Here is a 27,316-nt window from a genome sequence, read left to right as displayed (position 1 = left end):
GCACTACCGACTTGGGCATATGAGTGCCAAAGGAATGCAAATCCTTCAAACAAAGAAGCTTCTACCAGGTTTGAAAGAAGTGGACTTAGAGTTCTGTGAAGATTGTGTTTATGGTAAACAAAAGAGGGTAAAATTTCAAAAATCAGGAAATGAAAGAAAAAATAAAAAACTTGAGTTGGTTCATTCTGATGTTTGGGGTCCTGCAAGTACACCATCACTTGGTGGCTCATTGTACTATGTAACATTCATAGACGATGCGACTAGAAAAACATGGGTTTATGTCATGAAGAATAAATCCGATGTATTTTCCATATTTCAAAGGTGGAAAGCCTTTGTGGAGAATGAAACAGGTACCAAGGTTAAATGCCTCATATCCGACAATGGAGGCGAATATTACAGCCAAGCTTTTGAAAGCTTTTGTGCTAGCAATGGCATTCGGAGGCAAAGGACAACCCCAAGGACACCTCAACAAAATGGGATTTCGGAAAGGATGAACAGGACAATCATGGAACGAGCACGAAGCATGCGGCTACATGCAGGCCTACCGCTTGAGCTTTGGGCGGAAGCTGTAAGTACGTCTGTGTACTTAATCAATCGGTCACCCTCAACGGCATTGGATGGGGGAGTTCCAGAAGAGGTATGGACAGGTAAACCGGTGAATTATGCATTTCTCAAAGTGTTTGGGTGTGAGGCTTTCATGCACATAGATAGAAGCCTAAGATCAAAGTTAGATGCAAAGTCCAAAAAGTGTTTCTTCATTGGCTATGGAGAAGGATACTTTGGGTATCGCCTATAGAATCCTGAAGATGGTAAAATCTTAAGGAGTAGGGATGTAATTTTTAACGAACAAAATATGTACAAAGAATACTTGGAAAGAAAACAAACAAAAGAAACAGGTGATGAGTACATGGAGCTTGAGGACGGTGAAGACTCAAGGACTGCAAACGGTGACAATGTGCAACAACGTCAACCAAATGAGGAGCCTCAACCTATTCCCCGAAGATCTACAAGAGCAAGTAGACCTCCAGAAAGGTTTGTTCCTTCCTTCAACCATCTCTTGATCTCAGATTCTGGAGAGCCGGAATCATATGAAGAAGCTATGCAACACGAATCCAAAGAAGAATGGACGAAGAGCATGCAAGTGGAGATGGACTCACTACATCGCAACCAAACATGGGAGTTGGTTGAGTTGCCTAAAGGTAAGCGGGCACTTCAAAACAAATGGGTGTACAAGCTAAAGGAAGAAGAAGGTGGGAAGAAAAGGTACAAGTCTAGGCTTGTGGTAAAAGGTTTTTCTCAAAAGAAAGGTATTGACTTCAATGAAATATTTTCTCCTGTTGTAAAAATGAACTCAATTAGGCTTGTCTTAAGCCTTGTGGCTGCTCATGATCTAAATCTCAAGCAAATGGATGTAAATACGGCATTCCCTCACGGTGACTTAGAGGAGGAAATCTACATGCTTCAACCAAAGGGGTATGAAGTAAAAGGTAAGGAGAAAATGGTTTGCAGATTAAAGAAGAGCTTGTATGGTTTAAAGCAAGCATCAAGACAATGGTACTTGAAGTTTGATCGATGGATGTTGGATCATGGATTCACAAGATGCAACTCGGATCACTGCGTCTACACGGAGAATTTGGGAGATGGGAAATTCATCATCCTAATGTTGTATGTTGATGACATGTTGATTGCAAGTGCTAACATGCAGGACATCAAAGACCTAAAAGAGGAGCTGTCCAAATCTTTTTCAATGAAAGATTTAGGTGCTGCAAAGAGGATACTTGGTATGAAAATATCAAGGGACAGGACGAAGAAGACAATAAAGCTATCTCAAGAAGATTACATCAAGAAGGTACTAGAAAGGTTTGCAATGCAAAATGCAAAACCAGTTTCTACACCTTTGGCTGGTCATTTTAAACTAACGAAGGATATGTGTCCAAAGACACAAGAGGAGATAGCCTATATGTCTAAAGTTCCATATGCTGCAGCGGTAGGTTCTCTAATGTATGCTATGGTCTGGACAAGGCCAGATATTGCACATGCAGTGGGAGTTGTGAGTAGGTTCATGGACAACCCAGGTAAAGAGCATTGGCAAGCTGTGAAGTGGATACTTAGGTATCTAAAAGGGACAACAACAAATGCTTTGTATTTTGGAGGAATTGATATTTTTCTAGAAGGGTATGCTGATGCAGATATGGCAGGTGACAAAGATACTCGAAGGAGCACTACTGGCTATGTGTTCACGGTTGGAGGCACAGCAGTAAGCTGGGCTTCAAAGCTGCAGAAAGTGGTTTCACTTTCTACCACGGAAGTAGAGTATGTAGCAATGACGGAGGCAAGCAAAGAAATTCTGTGGCTTCTTAGATTCTTAGAAGAGCTTGGATTCAAACAAGACAATTGTGTCTTGTACAGTGATAGCCAAAGCGCTATCCATCTTGCGAAGAACTCAGCCTTTCATTCAAGGACAAAGCACATTGAGGTGAGATATCACTTCATACGCACTCTTTTGGAAGAGGGACAACTAAAGCTAGGAAAGGTGCATACAAGTGAAAATCCCGCAGACATGTTTACAAAGGTGGTCAACAAGGAGAAGTTGAGCTTTTGCTCATCTTCAATCGGCATTCAAGGATAAGAAGCCAGAATGGAAAGCAGTCACAAGTTTGGTTTGGAGATCAGTCTCCAAGTGGGAGATTGTTAAGTATGGAGCCTGATTAACCCTTGTAATTTTCTGTGGTAAAAGCGCACATTTGTAAGGCCCCCATTATGAGGAGAAGCCATCGTGCATGAAGGAAAATCACTCACTGAAAACCAAAATTTTCACGGACAAGAATCAGGGGCAACTTTAAAGGTCTCGGGGACGGAGGCCCTGGAGACTTTTTTTTCGTCGGAATATTCTTTTTCGCCGGAATATTATGGCCGGACGGCGGTCGGAAAGTGGTCGGAAAACAACCGGTCAGTTGGCCGGTGGCCGGTAGTCAATGGCCGATGGCTGGTGGTCGGAAGTCAATGGCCGGTGGCCGGTGGCCAAATTCAAAAGCGGACTTGTCTTCTCAAGGGCGGCCACACATGGGCGGGTTGGAGGGTCGATTTGGACTTATTCGCACAAGGGCGGCTACACATGGCTGTCTCTCATAAGAGAGGGCAACCCTTTTGGCCTATAAAAGGAGGCCATTTCTACACACATTTTATAGTGTGAAGTTGATGCAACAAGGTGAGTGTGAGGTGGTGAGAGTGAAGCAAGGCGGGAGCTCCATTAAGGGTATAATCCCTTTGTAAACTACTTCTTGTTTTGAAGTACTAAAGCCATTGAGTGGCTGCTTTCCCGTGGACGTAGCCCAAATTGGGTGAACCACGTATATCGTGTGTACTCTCTCTCTCTCTCTCTACTCTATAATCTTGTGTATATAAATCTGTCTCTCTCCATTAAGTAATCTACTCAATTATCTATTTAGCTACGTTTTATTTCCTAACAGTACTGCCTTTAGTGGAAACGGAGGCCGAAATGAGCCCAAATCAAAATTCTGAGCAGACCGAGCTCTTCGAGCTCGCCCAAAAAATTTTGTCGACCTGCGAACACTCGCCAAAGCTCACTGAAATCGGAGAAAGTGAGCAGGCGTGTGCTGGAGCAGCTCGCGACTAAGCCCGAGAGGATGTGACCTGCTCTGATACCAATTGTTGGAATTAGGGTTGCAGAGAAACACACACAGCTTGGAGAAGATGAAGGAAGCTCAAGGCACACTATAGAGAGTGTGTTACTTAGTGTGCAATGGAAAGATAGATAGTCCTAGAGTGATGGGCGTATATACAATGCACGGGGGAAAAAACCTCCTAAAGAGGGAAAAAATGCCCCGGCGGTCCTAGTGTGTTCACACACATCACTACCACATGTATATGGTAACATATATGGTATTGAAAGTGTAGTGCTTGAAGTGCTCTAACGACCTGTCTTTACGGCTTGTTGATTGGAGCTATGATGAGAAAGTTATATCAGTTTGAAGTTTGAGTTGCATATCTATACTGGATTGGGCAACTGCAGCAGCTGAGGGGACAAAAATGAAGTGAATGCATGGGGCTAAATTTCTCACTTTGTGAAGCACGTCGATCTTTTCAGATCAGTGATCAGAGTTATGGTTACCAAGATATCACCAGATTAAATATCACCGGGGGCCAGTTCCGTACGAGTCTGGTCGGCTAGATCGGAGTGCCATCTGAGAATTTTTGACTTCGACCAAGTTTCGGAACGTCATCTTTTGTAGTGCACTGATAACTCTATATACGAGAGGACTTGAACTCCACAGTACTTTAGTCAATATCTGTGTCATCACTGTGCATTGGCAATGCTTTAATTGATATGGTGCCCTTACAAAAGCACATTAAGCTCTTGATGAGATTTTATGCGAGATGCAGTGCCTTGGAGCGTGTTGATTGCAAGACATGCCCAACAAGCACTCAATTGTTGTCAAAGTGATGGCTTCTCACTAGACACGATCACCTATGCTAGCATTTTAAAGGAATGTGGCATTATGGAAGACCTTCTCATGGGCAAACGAATTCATGAAGATATTGTTAGTCAAGGACTGTTGGAGAAAGATGTTGTGCTTGGCAATGCTTTGGCCAATATGCATGTTAGATGTGGTGCCCTTACAAAGATGAATGACCTCCCAAATTAGCTAGGGCGCCCAATTGAGGCTTAAGGCTGCCCAAGAGTAATATGGCTAGCCATTTTAAATAAAGACACACAATATGTGTGAAGGGGAAATATAGAAAAGCCATGGTGTCGTGCATGCAACGAACAAGGGTGCAGGGGGAGAGGAAATTGCTTGCACAGGCCAGCTCGAGTCTCATATGACTTGGGCCATGAAGGCAAATGTTCTCAGCTCGGCATGGCAACCAAATTTGGGGCAATGCCCGCTCCATTCTGTGCACCTCTATCCGTCAACTGCCACATCATCACACTTGTTCCCACATAGTGACGGCGATGCCACTACTAATCAAAGAGGGGACATATATATATAGCAAGTGGGAGGTAACAAGAGAGGAGAAAAAAAGGAGGATTTTGCATGAACAGAGAGATTGAGGAGGATAGGAAGGACTCAACTCGCGGTGCATGAGCAAGGGAGGAAGAAACACGCTCTCTCTCGTGCATGAGCAAGAGGAAGAAGCGGTTCTCTTTCTCGTTCTCAGACATAAGCAAGTAGTAAGCCAATACTCTCTCTCTCTCTCTCTCTCTCTCTCTCTCTCTCTCTCTCTCTCTCTCTCAAGCAGGGTAAGAGCATGAAGTTCGAGGGATTGCAAAGCATGTAGATGAAGGGATGAAGCCCGAGTCTTGCAAGGCATGATTAAAGGGAGGGATTTGAGGGATTTTGACTCTATAAGTACCTCCAAAAGATGCTCGACCAAGCAAAGCAAGGCAATTAAAGAGAAATTTCAAAGTTCTTGACGACAATCAGAGAGGTGGTTTCGAATATTTCTTAATGGCAATTGGGGGGGTGAAGAATGCCATACAAAGCGAAACTTCACAGAACCCTTGAGGGCTATTAAAGTAGGGGAAGATCGACATAAAAGAGAAGATTTGCTGAATCCAAGAGGCATTTAAAGCGAGAAGACCGACATGAAGGAAAATTATCACTGTCATTATCTTAAAACTGATTAATCATTTTGAAAAGCCTCGGAGCTGTTAACGGCCCGCTTAATCTTGTAAAGGGAGATTAAACTCCTAGTTTATTAGCTAATTCAAGTGATGGTGCTGTTAACAGCTCGCCTTGGCTATCGATTGAGTTGTACCTAAAAATTTACCGGATTTATTGATGATTATGATGATTGTCAAAGCTGTCAGTGTCTCTTGCTCTCTTTCTCTCTCTCACCTCTCAGAGCCAGAGGCCCCGCGCGCTCCTAGCTCACGTTTTGAACACATATCACTTGACATCTTTGGTGAATCCGAGCCGGGGTGGGAGGTAAAAATGGAGAATTTAGAGCAGATGATAAAGTTGATTGAAGAGTTAAGTGAAAATGGTTTTGATGATAAGTCAACATTTCCAATTTTTTTGAAGATGTTTCAATTGGTTCAAGGATCTGTGCTTGAAATGGAGGCCATGAAGAAGAAGGTTGAAATGGATGAAGCTTTGGATGTAGCTTTAGATGCGATATACAACGAAAGGCGATTCTTCAATGGATATGATCCAGAAGGCTATCTAGAGTGTTATGAGTCGGAAACCAAGCTAAGATGGATACCAAAAGAGTTAATGATCATATCCTTTGAGCAGTTAGTGAGTTAAGATATAAAGGAGCAGATTCAAGAGGTTACCAAATCTTGCAACGACGACTGGGAATACTTCAAAAAAGCTATCGTACAAGTAAGTTATGAGCATTATTCAAGCTATCAAGAACAAAGTCCAAGTCTACAAACTATGCAGATATTTGAGAACAAGTACGAAAAATAGAAGCTGTGATTGATGAGTGTATTGCACAAGATGCTGCCTTCTTACAGGCTAATGATGAAGATATAGTTAAAGTTGTGTATGAAAAGATGGGTTTAGCAGATGCCTTACATGAAGCAAAAGTCTTTGAGGGTGAGGCTCTGTGGCCTCAAGATACATGGGGTGAATTTTGCAAAGAGCTTATACATGCAATACAAGAGGAAAAGAAATCAAGGGATCAAAACAACAAATTGGCTGAAGCTCAAGAAGAAATTGTGCAGGTGAATGAGTGCAACCATATTCAAGTAGACATGAATGAAGATTCGGTTTCAACTAATACTTTTGCTAGTGACTCAGGATTATAACAAAATGTTTTTGGTATAGATTCTAGCATAAAGTTGATTGATGATACATATGTTATAGGTCAAAGCAAGGCTGCAATTGAGTGCATCAGGACCATGGATTTGGGTATACCAGATTTTTTGAATTTGGATATACCAGATTTTGAGGACTTGGTTAAGAAAGAGTATTTTTTAAAAGATCTGCAAAATGTTGATTTAGAGGGGGTGCGGACTCCTTCATTGACAAGTTGTTGTGACGTCCAGCTACCAAAGTGGAAAATTGATCTTGAATGTGATGATGATGATGATTGAGAGGGGGTGCAGACTCCTTCTTTGACAAGTTTATGTGACCCAGAGGTAGCAATGTGGCAAACTGCTCCTGAATTTGGCGATGATTTAGAGGGGGTGCAGACTTCTTTTTTATGAAGATTTTGTGACACAGGGCTCCCACTATGGCAGAATGATCATGAACTTTATGATGCTTATTCAAAGGGGGTGCATAGTGAAGTGCAATCTCTTCGTGTTGAATATGATTGGTTTCATTGTGCCGATGATACATACAGGGTAATAGATGAAATTTTCAATGTGCATGCTGAACTTTGTGTTACAGAAGTGCAAAGGTATTTGGATGAGGGTGAAATACTTGAAGAGTAGTTTACAACAGATGTATTTATTGGGTTGTGGCCTAAGGGGGGTGAAGCCTTTGAGGCATGGTGCGCAGGTGCATCAGAAACGAGAAAGAGAGAGAGAGAGAGAGCTCGCCAAAAAAACTCACGCCATGATAGTATATTATTTGCTTTGTAAATTTTACAATGTATATAAAGATAAAAGAGGCCATGCAAACTAATTGACTTGCAACTGATTCTTACACCTGCATGCTATAAAGGATTCTTACACCTGCATGCTATAAAGGATTTTCTCACAGGCTAGACACCATTACCGGGCTTGCATACCCAACAACCCCCCTCAAGCCCAAACCACTGACTATGGACTTGAGACAGACCATGGCAAAGTCCAAGCACCTGAAACCATGAGTAGAAGTCCCCCCCCTTGACAATAACATAGGTGTGTGTGTGTACTTCCCTCAAACAACCATCAGAGTGAGACATACCAGAACCCAACCAAACAATAAAGGGTGGTCTTACCACTTTTTAATGTGGCACTGCCTAGAGCCCGTACAATTTTGATACGATGACAACTGACAAGCATGACAATAGCTGACAACAGATAATGTAAAAGAGGCTTTACAGATAATTTTGTGAACAAAAGACAAAAAACTTCTACGACACTTGACTGATAAAAGCAATTTTCACAGTCCAGTACCACATTCTCGAAGCAAAATAAATCACTATGCGATCAATATCCACCGAGCTAATCCTGATCATGTGAAGTTCGTAAAACTCCGTGATTAAGTACTTCTTCATGTTCTGAATCACTTGCCTCATTGCTGGGTGTATTCGAGCCAGTAATCTGACATAATTGACATACATATCCAAGAGAAGATTAAGAAACCTTTGTGAACTCTGTGGTGATGTACCGAGTCTTTGGCAAACAGTAGCAGCATCAAGAGATCTAAGGATTACACAAATCCAAAAAACTTCGTAGCTTCCCAATGTGGTAGTATCTTGGTGGATACACATCGAGAACTCGCCCAAAAACTCTTTGCAGTATATGAGGAACAAAAGGGTTTTTGGCAGCCTTTTAAGATGATGCAAATACTATGCTCTTATTTAGCCTCGCTTTTCTCCTTGTGTTTACACGCTACGAGAAGGTCTTGAGAAAACTGCCAACCACCAGCAACGTTTTGAAAGGTATGCTTCACAACTACCCTTTGCAGACGTTTAGAAGCTCTACCTACCTGCGCTCCCCTCTGCATTAGCTGTGTTTCGATATGCTGCCTTCAACCTGCACCAAGAAGCTACACAACGTTTTGAGAGGGGGTCTGTATGCCTGCGAGTGCCAAATGTGGCATTTAGACGAGCTCCTTGACCTCTTGCAGGGAAACCCAACTGTGTTTTAGAACGCCGCCTCTGAGAGTATGGCCGCCTGCAGTGCCTATGCTTCTGCCCACAACGCCTTTTGAGAGGCAACACACACCTCGCTCTGATACCAAGTGTTGGGTTGTGGCGTAAGGGGGGTGAAGCCTTGAGGCATGGCATGCAGGTGCAGCAGAAATAAGAAAGAGAGAGAGAGCTCGACACAGAATTGCAAAAAAAACTCACGCCATGATAGTATATTTTTTGCTTTGTAAACCTTAGAATGTATATTAAGCTGAAAGAGGCCATGCAAACTTGACTTGCAGCTGACTCTTACACCTGCATGCTATAAAGGAGTTTCCCACAGGCTAGACACCATTACCGAGCTTTCATACCCAACAATATTTAGTATGCATGTCATATGTGGAAATCTTAGTTCACAGCAGCATGAGATGTGCAAGATGGAGGAATGTTCTGAAGCGGTAGCACTAGATCTAATGTGCTTATTGGACAAAGCTTTGGAAGGGTTCTCAAATAAAGATGCTAAGGATACCAATCAATCTAGATTCATGCATGAGCAAGTTTGTTCAGATGCAGCTGATGATAACCTTATGCAATTGTTGGATGATGCTCTACTTGATTTTGAGCCTCTACAAGATAGATAATTTTTTTCTAATGCATCTTGCGAGCCTAATAAGAAAGTTTTTCCAGAGACTTAATTTATTCAAATATGCATGATTGGGATTCCAATACTAGTGAGAGTGAGGGTGCACTACCTATGATTGATGATTGACAATTGAATGAGCCAGTTGCACATGAGATATGGCAGTATCTAGTGATACCTGATGCTATATGGGATCTGATGTTACCCTATGATGTAGGAGATTTTGACCTAGCTTTGACCCAAGAGGTGACAGATATATGCATGGTCTTGGCAATTGACTTATATGCCATATGATCCAGCAGTTTTTATGAAGATTTGTGGGTTAATTCATGTTTATGTGCAACTGATTGGAAATTCTTGTATTTTCCCTATGATCCTTGAGGATGTTGCAAATTTTTTAAAGGAATGCTCACAGTGGGGCAAATGATTGGTTTCCCATTTGATCCTGGGGGCTATTGAAGTGCAAGTTGGAGATTTGAGGAGTACCAGTTATCTATTGTAGCACGTTGCATGGTACAAGTTTTAGGTTTCTAGATTATGCTAAGTCACAAGAGTTTTGGTTATGTGTTCAATAAGATCACATGGCTAGCTTCCAATTGAATTCTTTGGTGGACAATTCATAAAGTATCTTCACATCTTTTGAGTTGGTTCTGCTACCAGAACTTGAAGTAAAGGACTTGACAACCATTCTATTTGCAGATAGACTAAGGCATACTTGAGCTTGACAGTGTTCCCTAAAGTGAGCTTGATGGTCAAGCTATGTGCATCATTAACTGGAGTACTTGAGTCTGGCGAGGTTCACTAAACATGTTTTCCATAATTGAATGCTTTGGAGATATGACAGATACGGTTCAAAGATTTTTGATGGGCAGCTACCTAATGATTAAGCTAGAACATTGATGATAGGATATACGCCTTATATTAATTTCCATATGTTTATCATTTACGTTAGTATGATGATGGCAAAGAGCTTAAGGTACCTATAGCAGATGCAAATTGAAGTGTAGTTGGCACAGACCGGAGGCTGTGCAGGTTCAGAGGGGGTGGATGTCATGCAACTCCTCTCCCATGCTAAGAAAGATACCAGGAAGATGCAAATTGAGCTTAATTGAAGCTTACCTGATGAATGATAAGTGTTCAGGGCTTGCTAACAAGCTAGTTTCATGATTAATGTATGCTAGGTGCGGCTTAAAAGGGCCAACAAATGCCTTGATGATGCTAAAAAAAAAGAGTATGTTTGAAGTGAGCACAGATGCAAGTATATGGTATTGGAAATGTAGTGCATGAAGTGCTCTAACGGCTTGTCTTCACGGCTCGTTGATTGGAGCTACGATGAGAAAGTTATGTCAATTTGAAATTTGAGTTGATGTAAGATCTTTACTGGATTGGGCAACTGCAAGCTGAGGGGACAAAAATGAAGTGAATACATGGGGCTAAAGTCCTCACTTGGTGGAGCATGTCAGTCTTTTCAGATTAGTGATCAGAGTTACGATTACCAAGACATCGCCAGATTAAATTTCATCGAGGGCCAGTTTCGTACGAGTTTGGGTGGCTCGATCGGAGTGCCATATGGGAATTTTTGACTTTGAACAAGTTCCGAAACGTCATCTTTTGTAGTGCATTGATAACTCTATATACGAGAGGACTTGACCTCCACAATACTTTAGTCAATATTGTGTCATCACTGTGCATTGGCAATTCTTTAATTGATATGGTGCCCTTACAAAAGCACATTAAGCTCTTGATGAGATTTTATGCGAGATGCAGTGTCTTGGAGCATGTTGATTGCAAAACATGCCCAACAAGCACTCAATTGTTGTCAAAGTGATGGCTTCTCACTAGACACAATCAATCACCTAGGCTAGCATTTTAAAGGAATGTGGAATTATGGAAGACCTTCTCATGGGCAAAAGAATTCATGAAGATATTGTTAGTCAAGGACTGTTGGAGAAAGATGTTGTGCTTGGCAATGCTTTGGCCAATATGCATGTTAGATGTGGTGTCCTTACAAAGATGAATGACCACCCAAATTAGCTACGCCACCCAATTGAGGCTTAAGGCTGCCCAAGAGTAATATGGCTGGCCATTTTAAATAAAGACACACAATATGTGTGAAGGGGATATATAGAAAAGCCACGGTGTCGTGCAGGGAATGAAAAAGGGTCCAGGGGGAGGAAATTGCTTGCACAGGCCAGCTTGAGTGTCATACGACTTGGGCCATGAAGGCAAATGTTATCAGCTCGGCAGGGCAACCAAATTTAGGGCAATGCCTGCCGCATTCTCTGCACCTCCATCCGTTAATTGCCTCGTCATCACACTTGTTCACACACAGTGACGACTGTGCCACTTCTAATCAAAGAGGGGAGGTATATATATAGCAAGTGGGGGGTAATGAGAAGAGGAGAAAAAAGGAGCATTTTGCACGAACGTAGAGATTGAGGAGTAGAGGAAGGACTCAACTCACGGTGCATGAGCAAGGGAGAAAGAAACATGCTCTCTCTCATGCATGAGCAAGGGGAAGAAGCGGTTCTCTTTCTCGTTCTCAGACATAAGCAAGCAGGAAGCCAATACTCTCTCTCTCTCTCTCTCTCTCTCTCTCTCTCTCTCTCTCTCTCTCTCTCTCTCTCTCAAGCAGCGTAAGAGCGTGAAGTTCGAGGGATTGCAAACCATGCAGAGGAAGGGATGAAGCCCGAGGTTTGCAAGGCATGGTTAAAGGGAGGGATTTGAGGGATTCTCTCTCTATAAGTAGCTCCAAAAGACGCTTGACCGAGCAAAGCAAGACAATTTAAGAGAAATTTGAGAGCTCTTGACGACAATCAGAGAGGTGGTTTCGAAGATTTCTTAACGGCAATTGGGGGGTGAAGAACGCCATATAGAGCGGAACTTCATAGAACCCTTGAGGGCTACTAAAGCAGGGGATCGACATAAAAGAGAAGATTTGCAGAATCCAAGAGGCATTTAAAGCAAGAAGACTGACATGAAGGAAAATTATCACCGTTATCAACTTAAAAGTGATTAATCATTTTGAAAAGTCTCGGAGCCATTTTTAACGGCCCGCTTAATCTTGTAAAGGGAGATTAAACTCCTAGTTTATTAGTTAATCCAAGTGATGGTGCTGTTAACAGCTCGCCTTGGCTTTTGGTTAAGTTGTACATAAAAATTTACTCGATTTATTAATGATTACAATGATTGTCAGAGCTGTCAGTGTCTCTTGATGTCTTTCTCTCTCTCACCTCTCAGAGCCATAGGCCCCGCACGCTCCCATCTCAAGTTTTGAACACATATCCCCCAACATCTTTGGTGAATCCGACATGAAAGCGAGCCGGGGTGGGAGGTAAAGATGGAGAATTTAGAGCAGATGATGAAGTTGATTGAAGAGTTAAGTGCAAATGGTTTTGATGATAAGTCAACAGTCCCAATTTTTTTGAAGATGCTTCAATTGGTTCAAGAATCTTTGCTTGAAATGGAGGCCATGAAGGATCAAATGAATGAAGCTTTGGATGCAGCTTTAGATGCGGTATATGACGAAAGGCGAGTCTAAGATGGATATGATCCAGAAGGCTATCTAGAGTGTTATGAGTTGAAAACCAAGCTAAGATGGATACCAAAAGAGTTAATGTCAAGATCCTTTGTTCCAAATTTCTTGAAGATGTTTTAATTGGTTCAAGAATCTTTGCTTGAAATGGAGGCCATGAAGGAGAAGAATCAAATGAATGAAGCTTTGGATGCAGCTTTAGTTGCGGTATATGACGAAAGGCGAGTCTTAGATGGATATGATCCAGAAGGCTATCTAGAGTGTTATGAGTTGACAGCCTCAAGATACACAGGGTGAATTTTGCAAAGAGCCTATACATGCAGTACAGGAGGAAAAGAAATCAGGGGATCAAAACAACGAATTGGCTGAAGCCCAAGAAGAAATTGTGTAGGTGAATGAGTGCAACCATATTCAAGTAGACATGCATGAAGATTTGGTTTTAACTGATACTTTTTCTACTGACTCAGAATTAGAGCAAAATTTACGAAAATCCGTAGAGGTGCCACGTCAACACAGTCAATGTAAAATGCAAAATTTCGTACTGTCTGCCACGTCAGCATACAACTACTGCCATGTAATTGGTTCTCTTGTAAGTCTTCTAGGTGCTTTAATTTAATGCCTTTAGTCACTTGGGCCCCATCAAACGGGGTCCTATAGGTTGGTGGGAACTCTCTTTAAAAATAGGTAGGGCCCTCGGGTAGGATCTGCAGGTTGGCTCCGTTCTTCAGTGGCTTGACACATCAAGAGGTTGTGACAATTGCTATTGATTTCTCGCTTGGTTGTCTAGGCTTGATGGGCACCGTGTTTTTTTTATTCGGTGCCTTTTCATATTCTTAGATTTAGGGGTTATGTCCCCTCGATTTTGACCACTATAATCTAGGGAAGAGGAGCCCCAATTTTTGGCAGATAGTGCAGACCCTTGTGTGCCTCTTGACACTTGTGTTGTAGAGCATTGCCAGTGTAATCGGCAGACCGCATGCCACTTGCAAGGCTGTGAATCGATAGCAGACACACGTCTAACTTAAATGACTGTGCAAACCATGTGGTGAGGACTGAGGAGGGGGTATTTAGGGCTGAGGTCTTACTCTTACCCTGTTTTTCTTTGGGATTTATGTTTACGTCGATAATACTCGGTATGACGAGATCTGTATGTGATTCTATAGAGGAAATGGTTTGTCTCTTATGGCCTGAATCATAAAATGCAAACCATTATTGAATCTGTATCAGTTTACTGAAAGAAAAAGACAAGCCTTCCTTTGAAACTAAGATTCGCAGCTAGTGTCATCAATTACTGCTGGCGCTTGTTTTATCTTGTTTTAGATAGCATGGATATTATTGCATTCTTGTCAATCTACTTTGTTTGTATTGGATTGGATAGAGAATCTATTAGTCACTAGAGATCATATAGCAGATTTTGGACTTGCAAGGGAAGCGAGCTCACGACCTCCCTTTACAGATTACGTTTCTACTAGATGGGTGCTGCTTACCATGCAGTAGTTGTACACGCTAACTCCTTTTGTGTGGAACTCAGTTGTACATGATAGGTATTGCGCACTAGAGGTCTTACTCCAAGCAACCTTGTATGATGTTGCTATTGGTAAGTGCAAAAGATCCTGCAAATTAGATTGTGTATGAGGGAATTCATTTTTTTGGTTGTCATTTGTGGTGGCTGCACAAAAAAGAATAGATTCAAAATTCTTTTTAATTCATCTTGTGGTTTCCAAGTCATAACTTTGGTATGTTTTATTGTGGTCAAATCTACATCTTGCCAGCTCCAAATGCGGCTGCAGGCATCAATAATTTAAAGCATACATATAATACTTACAAACTCATGTCGAAGCGTATCGTAGCCTCCACTCCCAAGATGTGTGACACTCCAGCAGACTCCAAACGTGCTCTGGCTACATCTCTCTGCTGCTGAAATCTATTAGGATTGTCTTGTGTCTCTCATGCAATCCCCGTCCACTCCTTTGCGTCCAACCATGCCGGCTTGGGACTACCATCATTGTACCTGTCTCTCGCCTCTGACCGACGGTGTGACATTATGGACTTCGCCACGCTCAAAATCTAGTTGTTTGAGACTTGATCGTACCCCTCTGCCGGCTTGTACTCTCTGTGAATGGCGTGGACGATGTAATTATTTCTCTCAGCATCGAGATTATCCCAAATCTCCATCACAGAGTGACCAAATTGAATCATACAGAGCTGTCGAATCCTCTGTCGCATGGCCTTTTCCACCCTATTTGCCACAACAGCCCCATCCCTGCTCTTGTACACTGACCAAACTGAATCGTACAGAGCTGTTGAATCCTCTGTCGCATGGCCTTTTTGACCTTATCTGCCACAACAGCCCCATCCCTGCTCTTGTACATCTTGCTAGGATCATGCTCGTGTGATCCCCAAGGTGTACGTGGTGTGCCCATCGGTGAACTATCTATTGAAGAGAGTGGTGGACGCTCTCTCGGTGGTGTGGATGCATCAATAGAACCGCTACCACAACAACCACCGCCTCTAGAACAACGCCTACCTCGTCTCGAGGATGAACCACCCGTCGGTGTAGGGGGCACATGAGTCCTAGGCGTAGGGGGCACACTAGATTGAGGTGTGGGCCTGCTCGATGTAGGGACCACACTAGTCCCGGCGTAGGGTCGACCGTAGTAGGTCTAGAGGAACCTGCACCCAAAAGGTGTTGTGCTATCGCGATTTGCTTTGGTGTGAATTGAGACAAAAAGGAGCTCATCTGCTCGGGTGACATGCCGACCAAAGTGATAGGAAAACTAAAACTAGGAGAGTATGGCTCATCGTCATCGGCCATGGCTAATCATACACAAACAACACCCACAAAATACGTTAGTTTACGTAAGAAATGCTTAATCAATACAAATAACAAATGAATGAAACTGTTACACAAATGACAACATCTAAATTGTATTGTAAAGTAATAAAAAGAGCTTTACAAAAGGTTTCCTAGCAAAAGTCATTAGTTAATCTCTCATCCCCTATGAGATCTGATGCACCAAAGATGTCTATCTCAATATGTACTTCTTCATCTTCGCCATCGAACTCTACTTCTTCGTCACTCTCCGCATTAGCTTCACTATTTGATATCTCATCTCTAGGTTCAGACAATTGCTCAATGCTGACATCCACCTCAAAATCTAAACTTAAAGTTGGAGTCGGTCCTGTGCTTTGTTCATGAATCACCTCTTTGAGCTCAACATCCAATCCTTCACACACTTGCTTGCTACGTGGAGCAACTTGAACGACATAGAGCCAGCAGGGTTTAGACAGATCATTCTCCCCCACATTCTTGAAGATGTGCATTGAGTCGAGCAAATGATTAATCAACAGGTCACTCCAGTACGGGAGATCATGAAAAATAGAAAGTCTTTTCATTCCAGGTGGCATCCAATCACCCCTCTCCAGCCACATGTTTTTCCAATCGCTTGCTTTCAGTGGATGCATGTCATGTTTGCATATGTTTGGTCCACATAGCTCATGTCCTTCAGAAAAAAATCTACAATGCTCCTCGTAAACAGTCTTGCTCAAATGCTCAGAGCGGCGGAAGCCAAGTCGAGGACCACAAATCGGACATGCATGATTTCCCAAGTAACTCAAGCTTGGAACATCACAAAATTAAAATATAAACGCATTGACATAGCCATGAATGACATGTGTGTGAGGGTTTTAAGGGCACTTACCTGAGCACTCACCGAAGCTTGGACAATCGTGCATGGTCCACATGAGAATTCCTTGCACATGTACATTCCATCATTCGATTGGTTGGGACATACCAACCACATTGTTTCCTATCCACAAGATTTGGAGATCTTCTATAAGTGGTGCCAGATAGACGTCCATGTTCTTTGCTTTGTACTTTCCTGGGATGACCAATGACAACAACAGACGGCCCTTCTTGATAGCGAGCCATGCTGGAAGATTATAATTAACCAGACAAATAGGCCACGTGCTCCATGACGAACTCCGTAATCTGAATGGGTTTACTCCATCCATTCCCAGACCAAAGTGGATACATCGAGGCTCGTTCTTAAATGTAGGTCAAATTTCCTCTATGTGCTTCCATGCACGAGAGTCAGGAGGTACCCGCATAACATCATCTATCAATCTAGTATTTGAGTACCATGTCATCAAAGCAGCTATGGACTTGCACCTGAATATGCTCTTTATTATTGGAATGATAGGAAAGTGTTGAAGGACTTTTGCAGGGATAAATTTTCCTTGTGTGTCCTCCCTGTACCTGTTTGATACACAATTGGGACATTGTTCCAGGTTTGCATACTCATTGCGAAAAAGTATACAATCATTAGGACATGCATGTATTTTTTGATAATCCAAGCCCAAATTAGTAAGAAGCTTTTTAGCGGCTAGACAATAGGGGACATGTGATTCCCTTCTGGAAAGATTTTCTCATTCAGCAACCTGATATTATATGAGCAAGTCAGCCCTTTGATCACTTTATATGAACTATAATTTGCACTTTACCATGCTTAGGATAAAATATGTTTACCTGAAAAGCTCTCTGATTGAGGCGTCAGACCAACCGTAGACAGACTACAAATTAAGCATTGCCAACGCGGTACAGAGAACTGAGATTTTTACACCAGTGTAAAGCGGCATGCGTGCAAGACTTTGCATCATCTCGTCCTCTTCATCGTTGCTATCATGCAGTCGATATGAACGGGATGGCTGAGTTTGGTTCACAGTATTGCATTCAATGTTGTCGCCTTCTATGTTGGAATCCATGTCAAAGAACGCATCCAACATCTGCTCCATCTCTACTTCTTCAAATGCCGCTTTAGGTATTGGTTGGGAGGACTCAGTCGATGGCTACCCGTTTGCAAATCGTCTTCTCTGGGATGACGTTGGAGCAATATCTACTTGCGGACTTTGACCTTCAATATCTAGACCATGAGATCGATAATGCAGGTCTTGTACTTGCTCTATCGGAAAGAGACCGGGATTGCATATGTGTTGGTCGCAGATTTTTCGTGTTCGAAAGATCTGATGCTTGCAATGTGCACAAGAACACGCCATCCTATTGTCCATACTTTATCTACCAATGATGCAACAAATAATTAAAACGCTCTAGTTGTTATAACTACAGACTACTAAGTACATGACAAGCTTTAACAACCTCACATTCTCTAGCAAGTCCGATCCCCGCTACCCTCGGTCTAGAGGTGCACAGAGATTAGGACCACAGGGTAATAATCTCGTCTTTATTGGTCAATGACCATATATTAAAGTTCTTGAAGTTTGTGTGCACTTTTGAAGTCCGATTGCGTTTTTTCAACTATTTTCTGCTAGCTCTAACAACCTCACATTCTCTAGCGAGGCCCGATCCCCGCACACCTCGATCTAGAGGTGCACGGAGATTAGGACCACATGATAATAATCTTGTTTTTATTGGTCAATGACTATATATTAAGGTTCTTGAAGTATGTGTGCACTTTTGAAGTCCGATTGTGTTTTTTCTACTATTAATTTGACGCTAGCTCTAACCTAACCTATAACATAAACCCAACCTAACTTAATGTAACCTAACTTATAACCTAAGCCTAACCTATAACGTAAGCGAACCAAATTCCGTTTTCGTTTTTAAAAGTACACGAGTCATCTTTGAAGTCCGACTGCATTTTTTCTACTATTAATTTGACGTTAGCTCTAACCTAACCTATAATCGTTATGTCCAACCTATAATCTAACCTAACCTAAAACCTATACCTAACCTAACTTAATGTAGCCTAACTTATAACCTAAACCTCACCTATAACCTAATCTAACCGAAATCCGTTTGCGTTTTTAAAGTACACAAGTCATTTTCGAAGTCCGTTTGTATTTTTTTGACTATTATGCCATCGATAGCTCTAACCTAGCTTATAATCTCACCTAACCTATAACCTAAACCTAACCTAACATAAAAACAACACAATGGTGAGGCGTTTAGCAAAACGACAAGCCGTATAACTTGCCCACAATGCATAAGCGATGTGGGCAAGCTCTATGGCTTGCCAATTTGGCAAATGGATCACCATTGTGTTGTTTTTACAGTTGCGAAGTGATTTTATGGCCTGAAAACCGCTCGTAGACATATAGACAACACCATGGCAAGCCGTTGGAAATATGACAAGCCATAGAGCTTGCCCACAATGCATATGCCTTGTGGACAAGCTTTATGGCTTGCCGTATGGCCAAATGGATCGCCATTGTGTTGTTTTTAGGGGCACGAGGCAATTTTAGCGCTTGAAAATCGCTCGCAAACATATAGACAACACAATGGCCAGCCGTTGGCAATACGGCAAGCCATAGATCTTGCCCACTATATGCATTGTGGGCAAGCTCTATGGCTTTCCTTTTGCCAAACGGATCTCCATTGTGTTGTTTTTAGGGCTGCTTAGCTATTTTAGGGCTTGAAAACCGCTTGCGTTCCTACAAACAACACAATGGCAAGCTTTTTGGCAATACGAAAAGCCATAGAGCTTGCCCTCAATGCATATGCCTTGTGGGTAAGATTTATGGCTTGATGTATTGCCAAACGGATCGCCATTGTGCTGTTTTTAGGGACACGAGGCAATTTTAGCGCTTGAAAATCGCTCGCAAACATATAGACAACACCATGGCGAGCCGTTTGGCAATACGGCAAGCCATAAAGCTTGTTCACAATGCATATGCATTGTAAGCAAGATCTATGGCTTGCTGTATTGCCAAAAGGCTTGCCATTGTGTTGTTTTTAGGACCGCTTAGCTATTTTAGAGGAAGACCAAACCGTGAGTGGTCAACTAAGTGAAAATGATATTGAACTCATTAATGTGAGTAGAAATAGTGCCCTCTTCCTTCATACAAAGGTCAAACAGATTCTTCATCAAGAAAACCTTATTAGTGGCACTTTTGTTCTCATAACTGGAACACAACTTATCCCATACATCTCTAGCAGTTCTTTCTCCAACTATAGTAAAGTACACAGATTCGGCTAAATGCAAACGAAGGTTTGTTTGGCCTTAGCATCAAGTTTCTCCCACTCAACATCTGTATACTCACCCTCTGGGCACTCCATGATAGAATCCAACTGGCCTTTTTGTATAAGAACATCTTGAATCTATTCTTTTCAGATAGCAAAATTCGTCCCATCAAATTTCCGGATACTGTAAGTATCTTTTTCACCACTAGATGACATGGCTGCAAGCTAAAGATAATATGGCGATAAACACTAGTAATTTTGAAAAAAATTCGGTAGAGGTTTCCCAAAAAAATTGACAGAATCTCAATCCAAAACTGTCACAAGAGATCAGTAACGCATCAAAAGTAATGCTCTCAGAGCATAAGACAGGCGCATCAACCACTAACTGTGCATAAAAAAGTCAAAAGCTGACCCAAGACTGCCAACACGGCGTCAAATGAACCTAGTCCTCTTTGTACATGTCCTATGGCGAGGCCACGAAAAAGGGGTACTCCAACAACCTGTATCACCGAAAGGATCTCAACATTCGAGAATCCCCTAGCTCAAGAAAACCTCACGCTATCGACCCTCACAAAAGGTTATGCAAACAAGAAACCAACCCAATCTCAGAAAGGGCCTCCAAATCGAGTCTCAAAAACAGTCGGGACTGCCAGAAACAAGCCAAATCAGCTCCACAAAAGGTACATATGGCAGTTTCTGCAACTCAACGTACATCCACTGTCAACAATACCGCAAGGTGCAGTATACGCGCTCAAACAAGCGTCAAACAAAATATGCAAGCAGTAAACAAATCCGTGCGGGGATTAAAACCGCTCTCAAAAGAGCTCAAGCACTATCAAAAGTGCCAAAACAATGCATATCCGCATCAAGTACTCCCACTGAAATCTGTGCTGATGCAAAACACTGCAACCTGTAAGAAACGTGGATGTCCTGTATGTATGCAAAGACCTGTGAGGAGATGGATGCCTGAAAAACCCAAGACAAATGTCAATGCCGAAAAGTGCTCCTAATTAGCCCATAAACACCGTCTCAATAGCAGATAATAGCCATAAAGCGGCTATATACTATCCCAAAATAGTCTTGAACAACCTGCACCTTTGTCCTGTACATGTACCTATATTTGTAGCAAAAGTGGAGTTGAAAAAATACAACTCTTGAAGCGTAGTTCTAATGAAGCTTTCGACTGAGAGGGGGGTAAAACCCCAGAACACCAGTGGGAAAAGCTCTTGGAACGCTGAATTTGCCGATGCAAAAATCGAAAACCTGTTTGCACTTTTGAAAGTGCGCGTGCGGACGCAAAAACGGCAAGCACAAACCGTGCTTTGACACCAATTGTAGGTGCCAATGGAAGCGTGTGCGAGTGCAAGTGAGAGAGCAGAGAGAGATAGAGACCTGCTTTGGGTGGAGCGCATAGCAACGTTATCCTGTTGTTGCAGCTTCTTATTCTGTTGTATTAAAAAATAAGTGTATATAGACATGTAGTAGTGTTAGTGTGTATACGCGCTTCACCAGGGGCACTTTTCTCCCACTCGGTTTTTCCCCCTGGACATCTGGTGTGAAAGGACACCTTATCTCTTAGGGTTTCATATAAGCTTTGTAGCTCTGAGTTTGTATATACACTATTATTCTAATACAGAGAGATAGACTACAGAGATCTCGTACGCAAGCTCTGTGTCTTCTCCTTCTCCATCTTGTTCCTACTCTGAGTTGCTGTCTTCCTTCTGTTTCCTGTTTCATCATCTTCAACAATTGGTATCAGAGCAAGGTGATTTCCAGAGCCTCTACTTGCGTTTTCGCGTCTGCGCGCGCAATCGCAATTTTCAGGTAGTTTTCAGAAAATTTGCTCGTGGGAGCATCCTCAACGTTCCAGGAGCATTCTGAACAGGTGACCTGCGGTTTTACCCCCCTTTCGAAGCCGTTCGAGCCCTCAAAATTTTGTTCTGAGCAGCATAGCAGAAGTTACTTTTCGGAGGCGTTTAGATCAAGAGGGTGTGCTTTTTGACAGATTTTCTTCAGGTAAACAGTTCTTTTGGGAAGCATCTTGTCTTAGCTTTGTGCTGAGATTTTGTGTAGAGTTTTGCTTGCATTGGAGAGGAGATTTGTGAATCTCTTGGAGGTTCTTTTGCTCTCTTGTGTGCATCCACAATATGGCTCAATCTACGGAGAAAGAGATTTTTTGTGCGTTTACATCCGAAGACAAATTGGATGGTACCAACTATTCTCTTTGGTCTTTTATGGCCAAAAATGTTTTGGTTGGTAAAGGATTGTGGGATTATGTATCTGGAGATGAAGTTCGTCCAGGTAGCATTGCACCTGCCACACCTGGTCGTGGTGCAGCTGTTGGTGCAGGACCCTCACAAGTCACTCCAGAGCAAAAGAGATGGGATACTAAAGATGCACAAGCTATGGCCGTGATTGCCTTAACCATAAAGAGGACAATCACACCACATATAAGATCTTGCAGAACTTCTGAGGATGCTTGGAACACTCTGCAAGCTATGTTTGGAGGAAGAAATGCTGCAAGAATAGAGTTTTTGAAGAAAAAACTTGACAAAATACAGATGGACGAAGGTGACGATATCGTCGAGCATCTTACAAAAATCAGGGATCTTAAAGAGCAATTGCTTAGCATTGATGAAGTGATTCCAGAGAAGGACTTGGTTTCCAAAAAACTCAATTCACTACCACCATCTTATTTGACTTTTCAGACTTCTTTGACTCTGTCTTTGCGAGCTAATCCTGAGCCTCTTCATTTTGAAGAGTTAGTGGCTTTGCTATTGCAGGAGGATCAATCACGTAAGAACAAGTCTTTACAGGTGCATGGTATGGATCATGCTCTTGTTGTACAGAACAAAAACAAGGGTAAAGAGAGTGCTCATTACTCCAAGTCTAGTGCAGGACAATCTTCAGAGAAGTCTAAAGGTGATTCCGACAAGTCCAAGAAGAAAGGTAAATGTCACCACTGCAAGAAACTTGGTCACTACATTAGTGAGTGCAAAAAGCGAATTGCTAAAGAAAAGAAGAAAGAGTCAAGTTTGGTTGTTTCAGCTTCTGGTGATTCTTCTAGAGCTAAAGAAGAGTCTGCAAACTTTGTGCAGGATTCTTATGCTTTTGTAGTATGTTCAGATTTTTCTGCTTACAGTGTTGACAAGACACAAATGATTTGGTACTTTGATAGTAGTGCATCCAGGCATATTACTTCAAGGAAGGATTTGTTTTGTTCATTGGATGCAGCTCCAACAGGAAAGAAGGTGACATGTACAAATAATGCTTCTTATCCAATCAAAGGCGTTGGTAAGATTTTGATTACCATTTCAGATGGTTCAGATTTATGCTTGCCAGATGTCTTATATGTTCCAGGGATCAAGAAGAATTTGTTGTCTGTATCCTCTCTTGCAAAAAATGGTCTTCGGGTCATTTTTGAGGATGACAGATGTGTTGTACGAGATTGAGAGAATGGTTATTCTCTTATCACTACAGGTACGCTGGAAAATGGACTATTTGTGCTAGATCGTTATGAAAAGCAGATTCAGGTATGTATTGCAGAAACAAAGACTCAGGCCATGCACGATGCTGAGTTGTGGCATGCTAGATTCGGGCATGTTAGTTATGGCAGTTTGATGACTTTACAACGTCATAATATGGTGCATGATTTGTCTTTATTGGAGATGCCACCAAGACATGTATGTGAAGGTTGCGTTCTTGGAAAGATGCACAGATTTGGATTTTCGCAGGATGGTTCAGTTAGAGCAACACGAAAGTTGCAGCTTGTACACAGTGATGTATGTGGTCCTATGAGGACGCCATCTTTGGGAAACAGCCTTTATTTTGTGACCTTCATTGATGAATTTTCCAGGTTTTGTTGGGTGTATCTACTCAAAGCAAAGTCAGACGTGTTTGCAGTTTTTCAACATTATGTCGCCATGGTTGAAAATGAAACAGGTTGCAAAGTACAGACTCTTTGTACCGATCGAGGAGGTGAATACATGTCAGGTGCATTTAAGGATTTTTTGGGAAAGAAAGGCATTAAACACCAATGCACTATGCCATACACACCACAACAGAATGGTGTTGCAGAAAGGAAGAACATGTCTTTAATGGAGACGGCTAGATGTATGCTCAAGGCTAAGAGTTTGCCTCATAAGCTGTGGATGGAGGCAGTTGCTTGTGCAGCACATGTTTTGAACAGGTGTCCTACTTGTGCCTTGAAGACCATTACTCCATATGAAGCTTGGTATGACAGAAAACCTTCAGTCAGTTATCTTCGTGTTTTTGGTTGTCTTGCTTATGCTCACATCCCTCAGCAGTTACGTGGGAAGCTTGATGATAAGGCAATCAAATGTATATTTGTGGGGTATAATAGTGGAAGTAAAGGTTATAGACTTTACAATCCTGCTACAAACAAGATTTTTAAAAGTCGTGATGTAATTTTTGCAGAAACTACTGCTCAACCTATGGTTGCTTTTGATGTACCTCATATGCAGACACATGATGTATTTGAAGGTTTGCTTCCTTCTTTTGTGGAGAATCAAGAATCACAACAGGTTGATAACCTTGATCAATATTTTGATCAGCATGTGACACCTCATGATGTAGAGGAAATTGTGCGTGAAGAGCAAGAAGTTCTCTGGGAAGAAAGAACCTTGCCTAAATGGGTTCAGAAAACTTTGCAGGATAGGAAGTTGGATGCACCGTTGCCACGAAAAACACATGCTGGTACTACTTTTGGCAGAGAGCAAGTAGATCTGGCTTGCTTTACCACTCTTTGTGATGCAGATGAGCCTGATTCATTTGAACAAGCTTTAGAGTGTGTTCAATGGAAAGATGCTATGCAGCAAGAAATTGATTCTATTCATAAGAATCATACATGGGATCTAGTGGACTTGCCTACAGGTAAAAAGCCTATTGGTACAAAGTGGGTTTTAAGGTAAAAAGGAAAGAAGATGGTACTGTTGACAGGTACAAAGCAAGGCTTGTGGCAAAAGGCTATGCGCAATAGAAAGGCATAGATTATGATGAAACCTTTGCTCCCACTTCTCGTGTGTCCACAGTTAGATCACTAGTTGCAATTGCTGCTCATCATGGTTGGAAAGTGCATCAGTTGGATATCAAAACTGCTTTTTTGAATGGTGATTTGCAGGAAGAAGTTTATGTAAGTCAACCAAGTGGTTTTATTGTAAAAGGTCAAGAGCAAAAGGTATGTAGATTGCGTAAAGCTTTGTATGGTCTCAAACAGGCTCCAAGAGCATGGTATGAGAAGATACATACTTATTTGATTGGCCAGGGATTTCAGAATAGTCCAACAGAAAGTACTTTGTATGTCAAAAAGAGAGATGGAGTTCTCATTATGCTAACACTTTATGTGGATGATATGCTTCTTACAGGCAATAGTGCAGATGAAATTGAAGCGTTTAAAGATGCTTTGAGATGTCTGATCTTGGTTTGCTACATTATTACTTGGGTATTCAGTTTGTGCAATCAGAGGATGGCATATACATGCTGCAGGCAAAATATTTGCATAAAATTTTGGACAAGTTTGGTATGCAAAATTGTAAGCCAATCTCAACACCCGTAGAAACTGGATCAAAGTTGAGCATGCACGATGCTAGAGAACCTTTTGATGTACATACTTATGCAGCAGCGGTTGGTTGCTTGATATATTTGGCAGGCAACACTTGTCCAGACATTCAATTTGGGGTTTCACAAGCAAGAAGATTTATGCACAGCCCAGGTATGCATCATTGGCAGGCTGTGAAGCGCATACTTCGTTACCTTTCAGGTACCCCTAATCTTGCCATGTTCTTTCCAAGGGGGGATATGTATGGAAAGCACAGTTCTATGCAGCTTCTTGGTTACAGCTATTCAGATTGGGCTGGTGATTTTGACACACGACATTCCACAAGTGGCAATTGTTTTTTCTTGGGAAATGCATGTATATCTTGGCTAAGCAAGAAGCAACCCACAGTGGCTACATCAACTTGTGAAGCTGAGTACAGGGCAACTTTCACGGCAACAGTTGATTGTGTATGGATACGCAGGTTATTGGCAGATCTTTGTGAGTGTCAACAGGCACCCACTACCATTTTCACTGACAGTCAGAGTGCTATGGCAGTTGCAAGGAATCCAGTATTTCATGCAAGAACAAAGCACATAGAGGTTCACTACCACTATGTCAGGGAAAGGCTACATGCAGGGGAGATCACACTAATTTACTGTCCTACACAGGATAACATTGCAGATCTATTTACGAAGGCGTTATCACGAGAAAAGTTTGAAGCTTTCCGAAAGGCTTTGGGCTTACTCTCATACACATGATGATCTGCTACCTTGTACGGATTCACACTATCACTACAGGGGGGATTTGTAGACATGTAGTAGTGTTAGTGTGTATACGCGCTTCACCAGGGGCACTTTTCTCCCACTCGATTTTTCCCCCTGGACATCTGGTGTGAAAGGACACCTTATCTCTTAGGGTTTCATATAAGCTTTGTAGCTCTGAGTTTGTATATATACATAGAGATAGACTACAGAGATCTCGTACGCAAGCTCTGTGTCTTCTCCTTCTCCATCTTCTTCCTACTCTGAGTTGCTGTCTTCCTTCCGTTTCCTGTTTCATCATCTTCAACAGTGTATACGTGGTTAAGTTAGTAGATGGGTTAGTAGTAAGTGGAATGTCCGTCTAGTTGGCTTGAATCCCAACAGCATGCACATTCATGACATTAATAGCTTCTAAAGCATTTCACACAATAGGTGTGATATCTCTACAAGACTAATTAGGAATCTATCAATCACCAATCGAGGTCATGGATCAGTTTGGTGAGTGCTTGTAGATTAGTTGACTAAAGTTCGCCAAGGTAGTTGCTCCTAACATTGTTGATTACTCAACAATGCTGCAAGGAATTGTGATCCCTATTTACCAATCATTTTGGAGGACTATTTGTAAATGGTGGGGATACACATATCAGTAGTGCTAGTCATCTAGAGAGGATAGGGAGAAATGTTCACTAGAAATGTTCAATAGTTTTACCTTCATACCTTACATTCAAAAGAAAAGGGGTATTGGACGGCCTCTTATTTGCCATGGGATTAAAAATGAGATCATGGAATGGAAAAATGAGTGGATGCCATGTGGACTGAAATGGTTGTATGGCAGAGCTCAAAACTTGTAAGCTTAGAGGTGGTGGAAAATAAATCTTTAGTATTATAATGAGAAACTCTATTATAAAATAAAAATTTAAACCTTTTTTAAAAAGGTTGAGGTAAAAATCAATCTTTTCTCTCTTTAGTGGGTATCAATTTCTCTCCCTCTCCCTCTCCCCCCCCCTCTCTCTCTCTCTCTCTTAAATGGAGGTCCCTAAACATGTTGGTCATTCCCGCTCCTCTCTCTACTGTACCGTTTCAAATCTCT

Source organism: Adiantum capillus-veneris, chromosome 13 (assembly GCF_014529385.1).
Source record: "Adiantum capillus-veneris isolate H3 chromosome 13, ASM1452938v2, whole genome shotgun sequence".
In the NCBI taxonomy this organism is placed as follows: domain Eukaryota; kingdom Viridiplantae; phylum Streptophyta; class Polypodiopsida; order Polypodiales; family Pteridaceae; genus Adiantum; species Adiantum capillus-veneris.
The sequence above is the reverse complement of the archived record's forward strand: the minus strand, read 5'-3'. Positions refer to the sequence as shown.